This window comes from Podarcis vaucheri (genome assembly GCF_965113315.1).
Source record: "Podarcis vaucheri genome assembly, contig: SUPER_10_unloc_1, whole genome shotgun sequence".
Lineage (NCBI taxonomy): Eukaryota > Metazoa > Chordata > Lepidosauria > Squamata > Lacertidae > Podarcis > Podarcis vaucheri.
The window spans coordinates 2,420,936-2,444,405 of NW_028118809.1; the positions used below are offsets into that span (position 1 = coordinate 2,420,936).

The 23,470-nt window shown below is 41.4% G+C and overlaps 1 protein-coding gene across 3 annotated transcripts in view; it reads right to left on the reverse strand.

Annotated features, from left to right (window-relative positions):
* PLXNB2 (plexin B2) overlaps positions 1 to 23,470 on the reverse strand; it is a 347,353-nt gene that overhangs the window by 171,648 nt on the left and 152,235 nt on the right. For 2 of the 3 annotated variants that reach the window (XM_082242442.1, XM_082242443.1), the window contains exon 3: positions 4,895 to 4,963. The gene's annotated coding sequence lies outside the window, so the exon portion shown is untranslated. The remainder of the gene's footprint in view (positions 1 to 4,894; positions 4,964 to 23,470) is intronic. The other variant, XM_082242444.1, reaches the window with a different exon arrangement.

The window sequence follows — 23,470 nt, forward strand, 5'->3', positions numbered from 1 at the left end:
TAGGGTAGGCAGCATAAAGCTTTCCCACCAGTTCATGAAGCCCATAGGGGGGCAAAACACTTATTTCGAGGAAATGTCTGGGGGAATTTTGTTGGAGAGTTTGGGGCAGGGGGAATTGCCACAATTGTTTTGCACAAAAAACCCCGAAATGAAAGGATGGAGTTCTACAGTACATTTAAATGTCATTTAAAAATAAAATAAAAATAAAAATACACACACATACATTTCTCTGGACTCAAACTGGAATCCAGTCTGACTGTTGTCACATTTCACTCTTCTTGCCTCCAAATATTTTATATGTGTGCTATTTCTCACCTTCCTGGAATTATTTCCCTGTGAATGAGAGATAGGACTGAAAAGATTGCATGGCCCCCATATTACCGATTTTGAATATTTCAAAGTAATTCAAACACATGGTGGCAGCTGTTTATCACTTCTGAGTGGAAATAATATGGTGCTAGATATATTTGGGAAACTCTCTGAATGATTAACCACTACCTTTTCATGCTCACACTCTCCCGCATGCAACCTATAGTTTGTCCTTCTCAGTCAACAAGATCCCACTGCTCTGTTTATTCACAATCCTTGACAGAAAATCTACAACATGTGTGTACAATTATTGCATTATTTTCTACTACAGCTGTTCCACTCACGGTCATTTGGTTAATAACTACCAAGATATGCGTAAATTCCAATGTGTGTGTGTGTGTTTAAAAAGCTTCCTTCAAGTACTCTCCTATTAGAATGGATGCACTGCTGAAAACTATTTTTGTCTGTCATGAGAGTTGGATAATAGACACAGAAACATGAGTTTTGCAAATGGTTAGCTGTTCAGAGAATGCAGAGCATGTGTTGAGCATCCTTATCTAATGAACAGTAAAGGTAAAGGTAAAGGGACCCCTGACCATTAGGTCCAGTCGTGACCGACTCTGGGGTTGTGGCGCTCATCTCGCTTTATTGGCCAAGGGAGCCGGCGTACAGTTTCTTGGTCATGTGGCCAGCATGACTAAGCCGCTTCTGGTGAACCAGAGCAGCACACAGAAACGCCGTTTACCTTCTCGCTGGAGTGGTACCTATTTATCTACTTGCACTTTGATGTGCTTTTGAACTGCTAGGTTGGCAGGAGCAGGGACCGAGCAACGGGAGCTCACCCCATCGTGGGGATTCGAACCGCCGACCTTCTGATCGGCAAGTCCTAGGCTCTGTGGTTTAACGCACAGCGCGCCACCCGCGTCCCAATGAACAGTACAGAGCACTATTTGAATTCTACTGGAAATTGCCACTGTTACTATTTCTTATTTTGACCAACTGCTCAGATGTTACATGTAGAATTTATGGAATTCACCAGTGTTACAAGCAGGCCCAAGAAACAGGCCAAAAGTTGCACTGAAACTATGCAGCTTCTGATTAGATTATTTTTTCCCCTGCTGCAAAGACTGACGCTTGTGTCTATTTGGCTGCATAATGCTAAACAACAGGTTAGAATAATGGCTGAATCAGGTCCCTACGTGTAAAATGAGAATTACAGAAGTGAGGTTTAAAAATTCTTTTCTGGGTCATACCTGAAGAATATATATAACAAACCCATTTTTTCAACATGGTAATCTTCAAACTAGTCTCAAATTAAAGATCAATCCATCCAATTCTCTTCCTTTAAACATTCCATTTGTGTGAATATGTCAGAAACAAATTACAAGTTCAAACAAGGTGGTATGGTTCAAAACCATTTTCATTGTTACATAAAAAACCACAGTGCAGCAGTATGTCAAACACGATTAAAAATTCAGCCACTCATGCATAATTTTGCTTGAAATGGGATCAAAATCTGTGTGCTCAGAGATTCTTCCTTTCCCATGTCTCAGAAGAACACACCACTGACAAATTTATGCAATGTTAACTTCGTTGAATCTTTCCGATTCACAAAATGTCTGCAAGCAGCACCTACAAGCTAATGTTCCATTACTCTACATATCTACATATATGATCTGGTGATATGCAATTTCTTTGGCTGAAGGAAAGATTCCTGCACTGCAAGGGGTTGGACTAAATGACCCTTGTGGTCCCTTCTATGATTCTGTGTCTGTGATTCTATCTCTGCAAACAACAGCAATAGAAGCAACTGGGAATGCTTTTCTACACAAATGCCTACAATAATGGAATCGTTACACAACATTTCACAAGCCTGTATGCTGATCTCAACGTGCTTCAGAACTGGGTGGGCGACATATGGTAGCAAGTCACTTTCATGCACCATGAACTCCAGAGAAAGCCAGCTTTGCATATATGTGACATGACCTCATGGTGGCTGAAAAATGTTTGAAGATGTAATGGTGATAAGTAACCATACGGAAATAAAGTAAAAAAAAAGAGAGAGAGAAAAACTGTTCATCTTCCCATGGTATATATAGAGGCCAATTCAGTCCCTTTCCCCTTCCCCTAACATTTGATGTTACTAATCACTAAGCAGAATTTTCCCGTGGTTTTCTGTTACTGGGAGGTATGGAAGCAATACCGGTGTGTGTGTGTGTGTGTGTGTGTGTGTGTGGAGAGAAATGGATGCAAGCAACATGGTTATCAGTTGGATTGTGCCCTCAAACAAATCTGTCTCCCATTGTGCCACGTGCACAAATATTGAACAGGTGCCTTGCGGCTTGTAGAAAGCTTGCGGAGGTATCATAGCAGAAAACCCTATGCAGATATCCAATATTTAAAGTGTGCTGGGAGCATCATGAATAAGCTGATCAGCTATACTGTTAAGACAGCCATGCCAATAACATTCAATAAACACGATCTGCAAGTGAGCTGTGGCCCTCTAGTTGAAGGTACGTTCTCAGTATAGTTCTCAGTACAAAGACAACTTCTCCTGTGCTTAAAGCTGTGAGCTTGCATAATTAAATTAACAAAAGACATGCATAAGCAGAGGACTGAACGGATGTTGTTGTTTTTTTTTGAAGGGGGTGGGATGACAGAAAACGGGAACTGAACGGCAGACAGCAGGGAGTAATGATAAATGAATAAGAATCAAGACAAAGCTACGTGGACATCGTGACTGATAGTATAACACATTGCAATGGACCATGGAGTATTGGGATCCCTGTTGTGACCTGTATCTTTGACCTAAAAAGAGGAGAGTTGCTTTCTGAGAGAGGATGGGAAAGGACTACTATCTGGGAGCAGGTCTGTGATGGCTCGCGTCAAACAGAGTATCTGTGGTCTCGACTATCTGTGGTTGAACAATACCCTTGCGAAAGATGCCCATCCTCTTCCCAGGGACTGAATATATTTTAGATCGGCTTGCTAATGCCTATTGGTTCTCTACCTTGGATCTGGCAAGCAGCTACTGGCAAGAAGAGGTATCTCCTGAAGACCAACCCACAACAGTAATGTTCTGGGACATTTCAAAAGTTGATAGAAGTGGTGCTGGCAGATCTAAAGGGTCCGCTCTTGCCTGGTGGACTTGATGATATCATTGTAAATGGAAGGTAATTTGAAGAACAACAGCAGAAAATGAAGGCTGCACTAGAGAGGCAAACCAGCAAAATGCAATTTGTGCTACGGCAAGGTAAAGTACCTAAGCCGTACAGGATAGGAGATAGGGACAGACTCTGACAAAGTATGATCCATTCCACACGGCATTCAAGGGCTGGGGTATGGAAGTTTGCTAGTTTAGATTGTGTAAAAATGTGAGCAGTAACTGGATAAATTGTGGCAGCCACAGGAAGGAAGGAACTGGGGATTTTTAGTGGTTGGGTGGCAATGACTTCATAGCTCTTTGCCCTTAGTCTAACAAGCAGAAGCAGAAATATTCACGTTAAGCATATATAGCATACTCACTTAGCCTGCATAATTTATTCAGGCCTCAGAATGCAGCTTATTTTAACACAGTATTCAAACATTTCTTGGTTGTTGTTGTTTTAAACCACAGAGAACGCACGTCCCTGTCTTACATCAAGCCATGTAAGTACACACTGAGGGCCCCTAAAATAAGGGGGAAACAACTTTCCTTTCTTCTTCTGAATTAAATTTTAATTACATTTATAAAAATCACATAGCAAAAAAACAAAAACCAAGAAATTCCTCCAAATACAGAACCTTATAGGTAGTATTTTGCTTCAAGTTCTGTTCAGATGTTTCTTTAAACTGCTCTGAACTGGAAAGCCAGCGATCAAGATACCCAATTTGTTTGTCTTCAACTAGAAAGTTAATGGTGGAAGCGTGCTATTCCAGCAATGTGAAAAATCATACTTTTCATAACTGTGCACAGTACATTTGCAGATGCCTGCTATGCTTTGCCTTGCCTGCATACATATGAGATAAAAACATACCAGATTGCAAGAAAAATATTCCTCAGTTTTTTGTGTTCGTTTCTCTGCCACTGACAGAAGGCTAGAGTTTTGTGCTGGTATTAAATACTAGCTAATGTCATCCATACAGCTGTTGACAAACATCCCATCAACTCCCACTATTAAGTTCCATGTTTTGAACATATCTAATCTTTATGCTCCAAATGCATGCATTCTTCTTACTTAGTGCAGATAAAAACACTGCTACATGCCCCTATACTCCCACAGCCAGCAGTAAAAGTCATAAAGCAAAAGAAAACGTGGTAATCAGTCTAATAATGTTTTTAGATAATTAAACTGGGCTTGTTCCTAGGCTATTTGTAAAATCACGAAGATGCCTCTTTAATTGTCTTCCAAACAACTGTGCAAAGGAAATTAATATTTTTATAATCTGCAGTCCACATATGCACAGTTAAACATGCTACACTTTACATAACTTATCTTTAAAATGTCTATCATTCTGAACCCAGTGTTTTCTGTTTTTAAAAGAATTAATATTCCTTGGCAGGTCTGACATACTATCAAGCTTTTCAACAGGGAGAAGTACTTACGTTCTTCTCTGGTTCTTCTTTCACTTCACTTAATTTTCCACAGGTAGCTTCTTCTTTTATTTTTTTTACCTAAAAAAAGGGGAAAGGAACATTATTCTTTTTAGTGCACTGTTATAAGCACTTCTTTCTTTTTTCCAGCCCTTGCCAATTCCATTTTTCAGAACAGAAAACATTTTTCACATTAAAGATCCCAATGAATAACTATTTGTCAGGGTCAGAAGCTGTTTCAGACTCCAACAGTTCTGGTAAAAAGATCTTATGAGCAAGGCCTTGAACCAGTGCTGCCACTCAGGTCAGCTGCCTTTGTAATTCATTTCATTGTTACTTGAGATTTTCTTTCTCAGCTTGCCCAGTTAAGAACTCAAACCTAAACGAAGCACTTCCTTTTGGAGAAAGGTTAAATAGTTGTCAAAATTTAAATCACATTTATATCACATGGCCTTTTGCACATATTTAAAGTAAAGGTAAAGGACCCCTGACAGTTAAGTCCAGTCGCAGACAACTCTGGGGTTGCGGTGCTCATCTTGCTTTACTAGCCAAGAGAGCCGACGTTTGTCCACAGACAGTTTTTCCGGGTCATGTGGCCAGCATGACTAAGCCACTTCTCGCGAACCAGAGCAGAGCACAGAAACGCCATTTACCTTCCCGCCAGAGTGGTACCTATTTATCTACTTGCACTTTGACATGCTTTTGAACTGCTAGGTTGGCAGGAGCTGGGACCGAGCAACAGGAGCTCACCCCATTGCGGGGATTCGAACGGCTGACCTTCTGATCAGCAAGTCTTAGGCTCTGTGGCTAGACCACTGCACCACCCGCGTCCCTTTGCACAGATTTAGGTGCTCTCAAATCAAGCTGGAGAATACTTTTCAATATCCAATGAAGGCAGACTCGGAATTGACCTACTAAAATGAAGGCCAAGCCCAGGTTTTATGCTAAAGTAACCTTCCATTGGTTTCAGTGGGCCTCCTTCTCCTATCTGTGGTCTGTGTGTTTCCTACTTTTAAACCTCTGCTACAAGATTCTTTTTTAATATGAGTCACAAGAGTTTTTTCAGTGTTTTATACCAAGCAACCAGGAAGATATTGGATGCTCATTTTTTGTGTGTGTTTTTGTTTTGTTTTGTTTTGCTGCCAGCTAATGAAGTGCTTGTACAGGAAACATTCACAGCAGGGCTTGTACAGAATTCCCTTTTGGCATTCCAAGTGTAGCAAGAATCTTGGGGCACAGAACAACTCAATGCAAGCTGGAAGGTTACCTTAGCATAAAACCTGGGCTTCCGTCAAGTGTGCTAACCTAACTCTGACATATGCATCTCCAAGACAGTTTATCACTCTCCTGTCATATTCTTTTCACTACAGATTCCTTGAGGGCAAAGAATTAAGAACACAGATGGCACAGCAATCACGACTATTTAAATACCCAAGCAGTCCAGCAATTCTTAGGACTTGGGTAACTGGAAGGCTTACTTTCGACTAATGACTTGGACCTTCTTCTTCTTCTCCCTTTGGAGAACTACTGCCGCTCCACACAACAGTGCCAACAGCATTTTATTCTGGCACCGAGAAAATCAAGTAGCATATGGATTCTCCAAAAGGCATTTCCACAGGACTATCCTGTATTATTTGATTTCCAAACTTAACTCCCCCCCAGGTTATTTGAAAAAACAAAAATCAAACAAAGTGGCATGGAGGTATCAAGTAATATTTTCTAGAGCACAAGGGCGTTTTGGAAGGATCAAGTATCTAGAACCTGTTGAAGCGGAGTCAACTTGCTGCAGTCAATTCATACTTTCAAGCAACAGTTCTGCTTTGCTGCCTTTAGATCAGCCTTTCTCAATCTTGGGTCCCCAGATGTTGTTGAACTACAACTCCCATCACCCCTAGTTAGCAAGGCCAGAGCTCAGGGATGATGGGAGTTGTTGTCCAACAACATCTGGGGACCCAAGGTTGAGAAACACTGCTCTAGATAGACCTATGCGAAACGACGTAACACATAGAAAGAATGGGTCTTTCAGCAATAGCAGGAAAAAAGTTCTATGTTCGTTTACTGCTCAGGTGCATTTTGTGGTCATATACAGTTGGAAGGGAAATTAGTTTTATAACTTGCACTTTTTTGCAACTTCTGCAGTGTCTCCTTTTTTTGTTTTTTTGTTAAGATTTCTCTCCCGCCACCCATAAATTAAAGAAAGCAAACATAAAGCAGTAATGCTCCAATCATTAAAATGCACATCTTAGGTTGGGGTATTGTTTAGGGGGTTTTTTTTTGGGGGGGGGGGTTGTTGCCGCTATGGACATTATTATTTTTGTATCTTTATTTTTAGATTCTCTGTTTTATGTGGAAATTGTTTGGTTGTATATATGTTGATGTATTTCATTTATTGTTCATGATTTTTGGTGTATTTGTAATGGTTACGAGCAATGTTTTAACTATGGAGAAGTGGCATGCAAGCAAAACGATGTATCTATGCATTTATACAGTGGTACCTCAGGTTACAGACACTTCAGGTTACAGACTCCGTCAACTCAGAAATAGTACCTCGGGTTAAGAACTTTGCTTCAGGATGAGAACAGAAATCATGCTCCTGCGGCGCGACGGCAGCAGGAGGCCCCATTAGCTAAAGTGGTACCTCAGATTAACAACAGTTTCAGGTTAAGAACGGACCTCCAGAACGAATTACGGTAAGTTCTTAACCCGAGGTACCACTGTATTTATGTAAAAGTCAAATGTGAAGAGAGATACGGGCATCTGTATTCCACACCCATTGGTGTTACCCTGTGTTAGTCACACTTGCAACAGATCCCTTAACGTCAGCGAACTTGTAGATTGATTGCAGTGGGCATACTCTGAAAATGTACATGCAGCCAAAAACTGCCCTATAAAGAGTTAATTGACCCTCAATCACTCGGAGCAAAACTGAATAAACACAGTGGAGTGGAATAATAACAGTAACAGCAGCAACAACAACAACAACAACAACAACATGAATAGTATCTTTAATGATTCTCTGTTGTTGGACAAAAGGTCTACAACCTAACACAGGGGAAATAAGAAAGACCTTATCAAAATACAGTGACCGTCTGCTGCTTATTAGAGGGGGTGGGGAGAAGGTGAGTGACAAAAACTTTGATAAGGCATAGCTAAGAGCCCTTTATCCTCTTAGGACTACATACCTGCCTGCACAGCAATGATAGCCTGGAAGTCATAGCATTCTATCAGAATAATTCCCAACCTACTGGGTAATTCTAAAGGTAAAAGCAAAACCCTTTATTGCTTTTTTTTGTAATCTGTTGCTCCTGTGACTTCCAGTGAAGTTTACATTATGATGATGATGATGATGATTATAGTTCACAGTCTCAAATGACTATGTCCAGTCTGCTTTCAATTTGGGAAAAGTCATGTAAAGAACATGCTCTTAACTCCAGTTCGCTAGTTCGTTATTTATTTAAAAACTGTGAAGTGCCCAAAGAGAAACTAGTAGTAAATAAAATTAAATTGCAAGCTGTGAATATGAACACAAAAGAAAACACAAGAGAATCATGCAGTCTAAAGGTTTTCATTGCCAATTTGGTCATTTAAAAACAAACAAACAATATGGTATGCCTACGGTTGTTGACAAATCCTAAGGAAACAAGGTGTAAACACAGAGTTGATTGAGAAGCAGCCTAAGGTGGTTTCAAAGTGCATATGGTGGAGCTTGCAAGAATATTCTTGCCCTCTTGTGAAACTTCTTCCCATAACGTACTCCACACAAGAGGTTTTGACATAAAGGCACTTGCAAACCTTTCAAGTGTCCCTATTTTCCAGGGACAGTCCCAGATTTACAGAAGTCGATCTGGTTTCTGATTTGATCCTGCAATCTCCCACTTTTCTTTAGGATGTCCCTATTTTCATCAGATAAATATTAGAGGGTATGGAGTTATATGACCCTCAAGCCAAGGAGATAAGTAACTATACAACCTTTAGAAGACCTCTGAAGGCAGCCCTGTACAGGGAAGTTTTTTTTTTTTAGTGTTTAATTATGTTTTTATATATGTTGGAAGATGCCCAGAGTGGATGAGGCAACACAGTAAAATGGGTGGGGTATAAATAAAATAAAATACTAATACTAATAATACTAATGTTACGTTTGCTTCATGTTACTTTTTTTCAGGTTGCGTCCCACGGCGACCCGGAAGTACCAGAAAGGGTTACTTCCGGGTTTCACCGCTCACACATGTGCAGTAGCACTAAATTGAGCTTCGCACATGCACACAAGCACCAAATTGCCACGTGCACCTGTGCAGATACAGTGCTTCAGGTTGCGGGCTTTTCACGTTGCGAACGGGCCTCCGGAATGGATCCCATTCGCAACCAGAGGTACCACTGTACTAATTATTCTTCTTCTTCTTCTTCTTCTTCTTCTTCTTCTTCTTCTTGAATAGGTCTTCCCTATTTTCATCAGGGAAATGTTGTAGGGTATGGGATTGGGAGTATGTGCATGTGTTTTACATGACTCAATAAGCTTCTCAGATAATTTTGCTTGACCCAGGAAAGACAACAGTACCTCTATGGCATCTTTCTCCAACTTTGGATCCCTGTATGTTACTGGACAACAACTCCCACCTTCCATGACCAAATACTGTGTTAAGAATCCTGCATCCAGCTCTCCAGGCTTGGGGGGAAAAGCAACTCTCTGTTGTTCTTTTGCCCCATCCCCTGCCGTAATTTTTGCAGTTTTCAAAAATGAAGAATAAAATAAATAATAATAATAATAATAATAATAATAATAATAATAATAATAATAATAAATTTATACCCTGCCCATCTGGCTGGGTTTCCCCAGCCACTCTGGGTGGCTTCCAACCAAATATTAAAATACAGTAATACATCAAACATTAAAAGCTTCCCTAAATGTCTTTTAAAAGTGCGGTAGTTGTTTTTCTCTTTGACATCTGGTGAGAGGGTGTTCCACAGGGCAGGTGCCACTACTGAGAAGGCCCTCTGCCTGGTTCCCTGTAACTTGGCTTCTCGCAGTGAGGGAACCGCCAGAAGGCCCTCGGTGCTGGACCTCAGTGTCCGGGCAGAACGATGGGGGTGGAGATGCTCCTTCAGATATACTGGACCGAGGCCATAATAATAAGAGATGAACAAGACCAATATGAACATGGAAAGCCACTGTTGCCAAACAACTTGGTGGAGGATCACAAGGAACTGTTTCTGCCTATTAATATCAAAATGTGGGAAAGTTTACTTTAAGTGTTTACATCAACCGATACAAATACTTGATGCATGCAAGAAAGACATCACAGAACTCAGTAGGAACCATTCTCTCTCGGGTTTGTGTATGTGTTAGAGGGCTGTGTTCAGACTTAATCGCATCTTTTCTTTTCTTTTTTTTTACACCATATTTTCCAGTTGTTACTATATATCTAAAGTACAGCCATTAACTACTACCTCAGGGGCAGAACGTAGTCTGAAATTGTGCTATCATCATTATTTTCGTATTATGGGTCGTGTGTCTGAGAGCTTTTCTCCCTCAAAAATACACTAGTATTTGCTCTATTACATTCATCTCCATCTCCCTGTAGGTGAAGGGGTTATCACAAACATGGTATTAGCTCAAAATCCCCAGCCCAGCCCAGCTCAGATAATCAATCTGCAGGAGCTGGGATTTGGAAAAAAAAAAGGATCCCATGCAAAACTGGAACCTTGCAGTTCCAGATATGCTCAGGCGCCAATGGAAGCTGAACAATTTGTGATTTCTAAAATACTTAGTATAGCTGGAAGATACTATTTTATGAAGCATTTTAAATGGCCTGTGTCAACCTCCCAAAGCATTTTTATCGCAGAGAGCCTTAGAAATGGCATGTGACTATTTCTGTAATGTAATAATAATAATAATAATAATAATAATAATAATAATAATAATAATAATTTTTTTTTTATTTGTATTCTGCCCTTCCTGGCTGAGGCCGGGCTCAGAGTGGCTAACATCATAAAAACAACACAATATGCATAAAAACAGACATCAGTTAATTAAAATACATCTTAAAATTAATTCAGACAAGTTAAAATCTGGGCAGGTGGCAATTATCAGGTTGGAACTGAGAGTGGTTAATACTTGCCAGGACCAACTGTTTCCACTGATCATACAAGGTCCTGTGAGTGGGTTGGGAGCCTCCTTTGGGCTTGTTTTATACAAAGGAAAGTAAGTTAAACTGCATCCTGCCCAAAGGCCTGAGGGAACATCTCCGTCTTACAGGCCCTGCGGAAAGATGTCAAATCCTGCAGGGCCCTGGTCTCTTGTGGGAGAGCATTCCACCAGGCCACGGCCAAAAAGGCCCTGGTTCTAGTTGAGGCCATTGTTCAAGCAATGTTGCACGAAACAATAACACTAACTCCTCTTATCCAGTGCCACTTTTTATTTAGGGGTGGATGCAGGTGGTGCTGTGGTCCATACCACAGAGCCTAGGGCTTGCCGATCAGAAGATCGGTGGTTCAAATCCCCACAGCGGGGTGAGCTCCCGTTGCTCGGTCCCAGCTCCTGCCAACCTAGCAGTTCAAAAGCACGCCAAAAAGTGCAGGTAGATAAATAGGTACCGCTCCGGCGGGAAGGTAAACGGTGTTTCCGTGCGCTGCTCTGGTTCACCAGAAGTGGCTTAGCCATGCTGGCCACATGACCTGGAAGCTGTCTGTGGACAAACGTCAGCACCCTTGGCTTATAGAGCGAGATGAGCACTGCAACCCCAGAGTCATTCACGACTGGACCTAACGGTCAGGGGTACCTTTACCTTTACCTTACATTCATCTGACTGTAAGGCAACCTTCCTAATGTTTACCCGGGATGGGGATAGAATGGAGATAGTAAAAATGGACCCCTGGATGGTTATGTCCAGTCAAAGGCGACTATGGAGTTGCAGCTCTCATCTCGCTTTAAGGCTGAGGGAGCCGGAGTTTGTCCACAGACAGCTTTTCTGGGTCATGTGGCCAGCATGACTAAACCGCTTCTGGCACAACGGGACAGCGTGATGGAAACCAGAGAACAGGGAAACACCGTTTACCTTCCCACCACAGTGGTACCTATCTATCTACTTGCACTGGTGTCCTTTCAAACTGCTAGGTTGGCAGGAGCTGGGACAGAGCAAAGGGAGCTCACTTCACCACGGGGATTCGAACTGCCGACCTTCTGACTGTCAAGCCCAGGAAGCTCAGTGGTTTAGACCACAGTGCCACCCGCTCCTCCCAATGGAGATAGTAGCCAGGTTTCTGCAACGCACAATGAATTTTATACAGTAGCATTTTAACCGTTAGATGAAGATTTTGCTGTGTGATTTAATTGTTCTGAACTTTTCAGAATTTTGTCTACATGCTAATAAAGGTTTGAGATTGATTCATTTAGGGGTGGTTTTCATAGGCAAACCACTTGCACGTGAGTCCTACATATGGCCAAGCACTTGGCTTTGTTCTAGTGTTCTTGACAGCATCTTAAAAAGCAGAGACATCACCTTGCCGACAAAGGTCCGTATAGTAAAAGCAATGGTTTTCCCAGTAGTGATGTATGGAAGTGAGAACTGGACCATGAAGAAGGCTGATCGCCGAAGAATGGATGCTTTTGAATTATGGTGCTGAGGAGACTCTTGAGAGTCCCATGGACTGCAAGAAGATCAAACCTCTCCATTCTGAAGGAAATCATCCCTGAGTGCTCACTGGAAGGACAGATCCTGAAGCTGAGGCTCCAATACTTTGGCCACCTCATGTGAAGAGAAGACTCCCTGGAAAAGACCCTGATGTTGGGAAGGATGGAGGGCACAAGGAGAAGGGGACGACAGAGGATGAAATGGTTGGATAATTTTCTCGAGGCTACCAGCATGAGTTTGACTAAACTGCGGGAGGCAGGGGAAGTCAGAAGTGCCTGGCGTGCTCTGGTCCATGGGGTCACGAAGAGTTGGACACGACTAAACGACTAAACAACAACAGTGTTCTTGAACCTTAGGTCCCCAAATGGACTACAACTCCCATCGCTCCAACCCAGCTGGCTGGGGATGATGAGAGTTCTAGTTCAATAACACGAGGATGAAGAACATTGCCCTAGCATATATGGGGTTTTCCTATTCTTTTGAACAGTAGCTTTTGTCTTTTGAAAACATCCCTGAGTAGCTTCCCACCTGGGATGGTAGGTGCTGTTGGACATGAAAGAGGACCAGTTCTCACAACAGAGTTTCAAAACTAGCTGCAAAGCAACACCCATAAGCTAAAAAGGTGTTGAAAAATGTGAAAAATGTGCTATATGTTATATAACTCCTTCTCCTTTTTTATTAAAAAAAACCCTTTCAAAACAGAAAATTACACATCATAAAAAGGTCAGGTATTTAATATGCTGAGCACTGTGCTGCGCTCATAAGCTGTTCTAGAACTGCTTTTAGCAGCAAAGAAAAATTAAAAGCTAGATAATACTACCTAGATAATAAGCACTCGGTATTAAACCTACAATCAGTCCACTGGGTAGAGAGCCTTCATAGGTGAACACAAGAAAAAGGAAGGTCAACATTTAGTTTCAAATTCTGGTTTCTTTTTCTTATACTGTACTGCTATTTGTTGGTAGTTAGAATAGTTTGACATTTACTAAATCTGCTGGTTCATGCTGGTGTGCATGAACACACATCTTACACATGTATTTAAAAAAAGAAGAGAGGTAATTTTGGGAAATTACAATGCTACTCTTCGGATCTTTACTGGAGACAACTTGTGCACACAGAAACAATTGCAGTGGCTACAAATACCTTGTTTGCGTTGATCAAGAAGATACCAGCATTAATGTGCTTGCTTCAGGGAACCAGGAATAGCCACACCGTGTTAGAACTATATTTATACATATTTTATATTTATAAATCATAGAAATATAAGAGTTTGAAGGAATGCAGGAATCTCAACTAAAGCATCTATGACAGATGACCACCCCACCTCTGCTTAAAAACCTCAAAGGAAGGAGAGACCACAACCTCCTAAGGGAGTCTGTTCAGGAAAACCCAAAACAGTTTTATAAAAAGAGATAAAAACAGAAATTCAATAATAGCAGGGTCGGATCTTATGGATCATGGAAAGCCTGGAAAAAAGTATATGTTTTTAGAAGATGTCTGAAGCAACTGATGGACAATGCTTCACATATTTCTAAGAGAAAGGCATTCCAGAGTGGAAGGGCAATGGTGGGAAATGCAATTTTCAGGTCCATACTCTGTGATCTTCTGTAGAGCGCAGAACCATGAATAAAATTTCCCCATGAATAAATTTTCTTACAGTTTTATACAATGGCCACTAGTCCTTTAGGTAACCTGGACCCAAGTTGTACTTGCCAAGTTGGGAAGTACATTTACTCAGAATGGAACTTTATGGGCTGAATTATAAGTGTTGCTTATGCTGGATATGATACTGGATTCTGTTAAGTTAGGTACTCTGTTGCTTGTAAATGTTATATTTTGTTTTAATTGCTTTTTATTTCAAAAAGAAAAAAGAGTCAGTTCCGTATTGTAAAAGAAGTCCATCAATTTTTCCATTTCTGCCGCAGAATCAGAGTCACTCCATAAAACTGAGGCTCCTGACTAATTAGAATGCTGTTTTAAATCCCAACTGGGGTGAAGCTAAAGTGCTTTTGCCAAGCGTATCCGCTGGTTCGGGTATGTATGTGAGGAAGTGGGGTTGATTGAGGGAGTGTGACCTTGCCCATTGACAGCCTTGGCCCATTCAGTACAGTGGTACCTCGGGTTACAGACACTTCAGGTTATAGACTCCGCTAACCCAGAAATATTACCTCGGGTTAAGAACTTTGCTTCAGGATGAGAACAGAAATCGTGCTCCGGCGGCACGGTGGCAGCAGGAGGCCCCATTAGCTAAAGTGGTGCTTCAGGTTAAGAACGGACCTCCAGAACGAATTAAGTTCTTAACCCAAGGTACCACTGTACTGGTATGTAGCCTTTCGGAGTTGGGCAACAACAAGGGAACACGGACCTCAGAGTTCAATAGGTTCTCCAACCCTGCTATAAATCAATTTTTGAGAATTGTGTGTTTGCAAGTTAGTGACAACAGTGCTATGTATTATTACTGCTTTCCCATAATCTGGTAATTTGGGAGTTGTAGGATGACTTCCACAAGGTTGAGCACACCAGCACGTCCATACTTAAAGTCTTCTTGCCACCAATTCAATTCCTGTACCAAATCCAAGAACAGACCCACATGCTTGAAAGTCACATAACATCCATTGTACCTTTTTACCTCCACATCTCAAAGCTTATCTATATTATAGTGAAACTTGCATTGTACACTGCAGCGTAATTTTCAACATACACTGCGAATTTCTGCATTTGTCTTTTGGTTTTATTCATTCGGCGTAATTTAGCATAGTATTATTCAGCACTGTAATTAGGATACCATAAGATTTATGCCTCTAAAAGGCTCCCCAATTGCAATCATATATTATCAAGGAAAGCATCTGCGTGTTATTGCACCATCTTTCTACCTCAGAGAATGCAGGAGAGAAATACGTAGTGAGGAAGGAACATTTAAGGACAGAGTCTGTTGACGGAGCAGAGGGAGGAGGAGAATTTGATTTATATGGAAGAACACGGTGAGGGAAGTACGCAGTGAAAAGGGCGATAAAGTACAAATAATGGGCAAAACGACAGTCAGTGACAGACAAATCAGGAACCACCTCAGTGATGGGAGAAAGTGGCTGATGGGGGAACAGAGAGAAGTGGCAGCTTGCTAAAAGGATGCAGACAGCTGTGGTCTTGTATTGTGCATTTTTTGAAGATGGGAAAAATTGGTTTACTTCAAATGTCATTCTATTTGAAGCATGCTGGGAGAGGTTGTAGAAAGATCCAGGGCCAAATTAGCAAAATTACACCATCCAAATCTGAATGTTAACAAGTTATTTTTTCTCTCTCACACTGGCTGATACTGTTGAAAGTGGAAGCTTAAAGGATGGTTCTGTTGCCGTGGTGTGTGTGTGTGTGTGTGTGTGTGTGTGTGTGTGTGTGTGTGTTATTGTCAAGATGCTCTGTAGTGTGTGAAATGCTCCCCCATAGAAGCCAGCAACAATTCGGCAAGAATATTTAATCACACATATCTCCATATAGCACATATATAGCCATCAAACTGTTTATAGGATTCCCATCCAGGCACTCTTCTGGATCAAAACTGCTATAGGTTGTATCCTCAGACTACATGACTTAAATTCTTTACTCTCCCTTCAGAATTTCAGCCACTTTAAAAGCCCAAGTCACCTACTACCTACATGTGCAATAAAATGAAATTGGCTGCAACACCCCGGGGTGAAAACTCTTGTTTCTCTTTGAACCAACAAAAGGTACTCACTTCAAAACATCCATGCAGTTTGCCTACATTAATGGGTCTATAAGTTACACTCTGTGGTGGGAAGAAAGTACAGTGGTACCTCGGGTTAAGAACTTAATTCGTTCTGGAGGTCTGTTCTTAACCTGAAACTGTTCTTAACCTGAGGTACCACTTTAGCTAATGGGGCCTCCCACTGCCGCCACACAATTTCTGTTCTCATCCTGAAGTAAAGTTCTTAACCCGAGGTATTATTTCTGGGTTAGCAGAGTCTGTAACGTGAAGCGTCTGTAACCTGAAGCATCTGTAACCAGTGGTACCACTGTAAATTGGCATCTTACTGGTAGATCTCTGGATGACTAGTGTTAGGTCGACAAGAATTTCTGACTTCCAAATTTTTAACAATACCAAAAAACAAAATGGCACCCCCGCATACACACACAAAAAAAACTCCAAGTTATACTAATGCAGTGGAGGGGAGATAACCAAGAGTAGATTTTGTGTGGAAAGACTGTGAGTTCTGCTCAGTTTTGTTACTAAAAAGCAACAAGAAGTTCCCAGCCTAAAATTTCTTTAATGCTAAGAGTATGTGCCTTTTGCACTTTGTCCTGCATCTCTGGTGTCTAGCAATAAAAAAATCAAAAGTAGATCCCACAAGACTAAAGTCTATGTACCACTGAGCTAAGTGACTCTAGCAAGTAGTAACAAAACACTTCATTTCAGGTCCTTGTCACTTAGGTAGGCTGTCAGTATTACCATGAAGCAGACACAAACCTCCTGCCTTAAGCACAACTTACATACCATTCGGCAAGAAACAGTTAACCAAACGGATTTTGCCATCAGCATCTTGTAGGACTTCCCATACATGAAGTGCTATTTTTCTAGAAAAAGAGGGGGCAGAACTCACCATGAACACCTCCCTTGTTCTCTTATAAAGGCAATAGGTAAAGGTAAAGGGACCCCTGACCATTAGGTCCAGTCGTGACTGACTCTGGGGTTGTGGCGTTCATCTCGCTTTATTGGCTGAGGGAGCTAGCATGCAGCTTACGGGTCATGTGGCCAGCATGACTAAGCCACTTCTGACGAACCAGAGCAGCGCACAGAAACGCTGTTTACCTTCCCACCGGAGCGGTACCTATTTATCTACTTGTACTTTGACATGCTTTCAAACTGCTAGGTTGGCAGGAGCTGGGACCGAGCAACGGGAGCTCACCCCGTCACGGGGATTCAAACCACTGACCTTCTGATGAGCAAGTCCTAGGCTCTGTGGTCTAACCCGCAGCGCCACCCGCATCCCTTATAATGGCAATAGTGCCCACAAAGTACCTGCTGAAAAAAAAACCCTGCCTACATGTATTACTTATTGGAAGGATTTCCCCTCTTTCCAGTTTACAGGCTCAAAATAAATGTTCCTCATTTATCACATCAAAAATGGAAATGAACATATCAACAAACTTTACCTTGGCAAAAATCAGATTACACTCTGTAAGAGAGTATGTCCCATTCAAGTGGCGAGTCTAGCTGGCAAGAATACAGAAGTGACTCAGGTCACTAAAGAGAACACCTGTTTTAATATTGTGATTCCTTGTTTTCCTAGAGAACATGTACTCCAAAGTATCATCTGGATAAACACAAGCTTTTTATTGGTGCTTGTCAAATGAAGCTGTCAAATGCTGACCATTTTTCTACAAATAATCAACCCGAAAGAAACGAAATGTTATCAAGGGGGGGGGGGAATCTCCCTTCCTTGAACAGAAAAAAAATAATTTCCCCTTTCATCTGAAAGCTAAACAAATGTGATTTTTTGCCTGCCTCCATTTGTATGAGCAGCTTCTCATAAAAGGAAAACGATACTTTGTGCAGTTTCCTTAAAAAAAAATAAAATAAAATGGAATAATGAGAAAGCTGAAAGGAAGGGGTTAACTCACCAGGGACAGTCTGTCAAATTCTCATAACTAATTTACTCTTCCTGTAGGCATGGAAGAAATCCACAGTGGCCACAGACATTCCTCAGTCCTTTCAATGGTGCTCTTTGTGAAATGAATGTTAATGGCCATCCAAAGTGATCCAAACCACAAACAATAAAAACAGTTTAAAAAGTGGCTCCACTGAAATGCAGAGAGCTCTTCTTCCTTGCAGGCTCCCCACCCCCTTTCCCAATTTTCTACTTTTGGTTCTCAATACTTTTTTTTGTACAGTCAGAATTTGTTCTCTGCATAATGTTTATCACTTAACAAAGAACACACGAGTCATCAGTTTACGACCAAAGAAAATCAACCGGAACAGCAATACTTGCAATCCACAGAGTCTGCAAGTTATCTGAATTGAAGATTCGGGAGACGAACTTTCTTAAGGGGGGGGGGACCCCTTTGAACTCTTAAAAATTAATAAATGGTAGGATTTTGATTATTTGTGATGTGAAGGGAGAAATAAAAGCTACAGAGTAATTACTGGGCTAGCCAATGCAAAACGACCTGGGCCATTAAGAAACAAAACATTGAGGGTCATTGACAATGCAAAAGAATTGTCCTCCCTTCCCCTTGCCCTGGGGTGTGAATAGAGACTGGGGGTTTGGAAGGCGGTCAAGTTAAGGGTAAGGAGACAGGGAAAGAGATTCCTGAGCAAAGGTTGCTGGGAAGAAGAAGGAGGAAGGAAGACTGGGATCCCTCTTGGGCAGGCTGGCTGAAGGCTGGCTGGGAGAGATGCCTTGAACTCCATGGCTGCACTGCTGTGGGGTACAAGCCCCTCTTGAAATGACGGTGCTGTAGGATTTGGACTCCCTCCTTGCAGAATGAAGGTGTAAATAGGTGAATAGACCATATTTCTATGGCAGCTTCCACAATGTCTCAATTCTCCAAGGGAACACAGACCCTGGGTGCGTGCCTGGAACCCCTTGGAATCTTGACGCAGCTCAGCAAAGAGTTGGGGGTGGCACCCAACTTTTTAAGCACTGTATTGTTTTGTCATAAGACTATAAACTTTGCAACACCCACGCCAAACAAATAGGGGTGAGGGGTTGAGGGGTGAAGTGGAGAATTGAAAACTATCTATGGATTGAATGGGATAAACAATATAAACCTGTCTACTTCCTGTTTGTCTGTACATAGACAGTATGTACTTTCTATACAAAGTTGTCAATATTGCCCTTAAGGGAACAGAATTCCCTGGGGATGATAAGCAATTATAGTACAAGTACTCAAAAACAGATGAAGCAGTAAACTAAAGTGGTACGTCCAGTTACGAACTTAATTCGTTCCGGAGGTCCGTTCTTAACCTGAAACTGTTCTTAACTAGAAGTGGCACATGATTTCCATTCTCATCCAGGGGCAAAGTTCTCAACTCGAGGTAACTCTTCCAGGTTAGCGGAGCTTGTAACAAGTTTGAGCAAACTTTAATCACAATAGTAGTAACATACACCTCATTAATCCCACATCTTCTAGTGCCTTAAGGTTTTCCAGCTACAAGATGAGCAATGCCAAAACATTTGCAGTTAACAGCAGCAGTTTGTGCATTTCACACTTCTGCTTTTGCATCTTGCTATCAACACATCTTTTGCACAATTGGTATACAGCTTATGTAGGAGTTACATTCTGGAGATCATGCCTAAACCCAAAATCCTGTATACATTGGGTTCAGTGGTGGGTGGAATTGCCAAAGCATTTCCCACTGAATGCCCGCCCCCTTTTAATTTATTTTTTACCATGTTTATAAAGCTGAATGCACACTAGTTAAATGTTGTTATAAATGTATTTCAAAGGAAAACAAAGAAAAGACCATGGAAAAGTCAACTAGCCCAGAGGCCACATTCCATTGTGGTTCCAATTGGTGGACCACAGGCCCACCCAAGGGGGTCCGTGGTACCATTCACATAACAAAAACTACCACGGAGATATCAACATTTTCAAAAGTAGAGGGTCCATGGCTGGGCTTAGGTAATTGCGATTCACTGCCTTGTGTTCAAACTTCCAAGGGCCACATTCCAATGGACAGAGCCAGAAGCAAAAGCAGGTGGGGCAACAAAAGCAAATCAAACCTTTGTACACACCCACTCACAGCTCTCTCTATCCTTCATCCTGTCAGGCAAGAGGAATCTTCAGAGTTCAAGGTCACAGTCTATCCAGACAAAATGGTGCACAGCCAGGAAGGGGTGCATCCTAGAGACAGTTCTGAGGGCCAAATAGTAAACCCTGGAGGGCCACATCTGGTGCTGCGCTAGGGGGGAAATCCACAGAAAAGCTTCAGGTCCTATCATTTCTTGTCACCTTTTAGCTACTTCAGGGTTAGTACACCTGAAGCAGCTTTTTCCATAGATGACTCCTTGGACATTTGAGACTGTATACAAGGCGAGGCACACCTTGGTTTGAATCTTCGTTTTTTTGGTTTTGCTTTTTAAAAAAATAAATAAATCTATTCCACCAATTGCCTGCACATAAGCTGGGACACATGGAAACATGACATTCAATCAAGGACGACACAAAACCTTTCAGTAAGTAATAAGAGGGTGGTATAATGAAGCACAGATTTTTGGACATAATTAGGCAGGCATTTTTGCAGACTTTCCAAGGTGGCAAGAAGGATCTAATTAGCGCAGAAGGTCAAATCGCTGACATCATTTCTGAAGGCAGAGTTATGCTTTAAGAAGCTTAGATGAAATATGCAAAGCTAATGAAAGACATCCTATCGGACTTCTCACATTAAAGATTTTGCCTGCAGTCACATAAAGGCCTGTTTTGGCATGTGGAGGAAGGCAAGTCTTACGCTGCTTCATAATTCCCTTTACTAGACTGGGAGGGCTAATCTGAACATGCCCTGCACTGTCATAGAAGAGGAACAAAACTTGGAATAATCCTGTAACATCTACTACTCCTTCATCCATCTTCATAGTAATACCTAGTACAGTGGTACCTCAGGTTACATACACTTCAGGTTACATACGCTTCAGGTTACAGACTCCGCTAACCCAGAAATAGTACCTCGGGTTAAGAACTTTGTTTCAGGAGGAAAACAGAAATCATGTGGCGGGAGGCCCCATTAGCTAAAGTGGTGCTTCAGGTTAAGAACAGTTTCAGGTTAAGAACGGACCTCCAGAACGAATTAAGTACGTAACCAGAGGTACCACAGTACCATTTTACTACATGCATACTATTTTACAACTCCTACTCCACCTTCGAAGTTGCTCCCTCATTCTACCAGACTAGTACAGTGGTACCTCAGGTTAAGTACTTAATTCTGATCCTGAAGCAAAATTCTTAACCTGAAGCACTATTTCTGGGTTAGGGGAGTCTGTAACCTGAAGCGTATGTAACCTGAGGTACCACTGTACTAGAAAACAGGAATGGGTGAATCTGTCAGTTCAGGTTTCTCTGTTTCTAATTTTTTCAATATTGTTCGGTTCTCCACATATCTATCAGTTCACAATTAAAACCAAGAGCAACAAATCCCCATAAAAATTCCATCAGAATATTTCGGCTAACAATATCTGCAAATATATTGCTCTAATGTACAAACTTCTGCAAAGCAATTTTACCTTAATATGATGCACTTTTTGTATGTTACTTTCAGGAATCTATGTATATTCATGCACATTTTAGCCCTGGTACCTACATTTCTGCACACATTACTTGACTGGGTTGCAAAATTCAGAGAAGTGTGAATTTCAAAGGATGGCTGTGTTTTGGTTGACGTGTTGTTTCTGTGTAGATTAGGTAGGTAGTTTTGCTTTTAAATGTGAACTAAACTGCTTTCCCCCTCCCCATCCATACTAGCCAGGAGTGGACAGTAGTAAGAATAACTCTAGGGATGAGCCGCCTTTGTCAAAAATCATGCATCTGCTCTAGGATTAGCAGCCTAAATCTTCAACATGAATTGCTAAGGCCCTGATATCAAAGAGCAGCATGTAGAAACAACATGTTCTGTTTCTCTCCTTCCACTCAAGAGTTCATAGTAAGCCTTCAAGGACTGACTAATGGAGAATTCCTTGGCTGTCTCTCTTGCTTACCTGGAAGGTAAGTGCTATCTTAGCAATGGTCCTAAGCCAGAAATTCCTCTCCCTTTTGCTTTTGATCAAGTCAATTCCGTGGCAATTCAACTACTGCTGCTTCTGCAGGTGCACCGGGAGAGGGTGGGGACTCGCTCCTCTTTAGACCGTGTCTCAGGATTTTTCCTTGGCCCCCTTCCAAAATCATCAGGAATACAAGTGAAAGGAGGAGGAAAAAGGCATATTTCACCCCAGGGCTTTTTCCCTGCTGAAAGAGCAGCTGCAGACAACAGATGTGAGGAACCTTCACAAACAATGGCCAGAAGAATGGCTTACAATGGAAAGTGTAGTTGGAATATCTTAAATATATGAAACACACCATTTCTCCCATTCTGACATTCAGTCCTGAGCCCCTTTGTTAAAAAATGAATCGCCACTACTCCTGTGGCTTAACTGCTTAACCTCTTTTTCATGCCTCCCATACTGTTTAGAGTGATAATCACATATAAATTGTGTGTGTGTTTCTATGGTGCGTGTGTTTCATATGGCCAAGCCTCTACAGCAGATCAATCCATTTGCTGTATTTTCCTCCACATTGTAATATTCAACAATGCCATACCCCAAGCTGCTTTCTACCATTGCCTGCTGATTTGTGTAGCATAAAATACATGTCCACATGGCACTGTGTTGCAAAGGGAAAACCTTTCACTTTCCAAACAAAAAGAGAGACATTGCCAATGGCTAAAAGGATGGGGTGAAGGAATCTGTAAGTGAAATTAAATCAACGTATAATCCTACTACAGAACTGAGACAAGTCCCTAGAACTACACCAGAGTAAAAAGACCATTAGCAATGAATTCTTCTAATAGAACATGTCTAACAGATGCCACCAGTCCACCAAGGTAATCTTGGAAAATAATAAGTCTGGTCTAAGGAGTCTATAATTAGCATCATTCTCATGCAAACTTAAATCTGGTAAGGAGGGTTTTCTTTCATATGTACATGCTTTACACTAATATTAAAATGTGACTGAATGAACATTTTTCTAGTAATCAAAACATATTAATTGCTCTTAAAACGATGCACTTAATTTCTCTCCATAATTTATGGATAATTGTCGATCTCTTCTTAATCAAGCCATAAACTTTACATAAGAAGGGATAAAAAAATACAGAGTTTTCACAGCATATCTTCTTCCCATAATACCCTCTCAACTTCAACGTCTACATTCTTGTAGTTCTTTCAGAATTTGAAGAGATACTTGTTTGAGTTTTAGC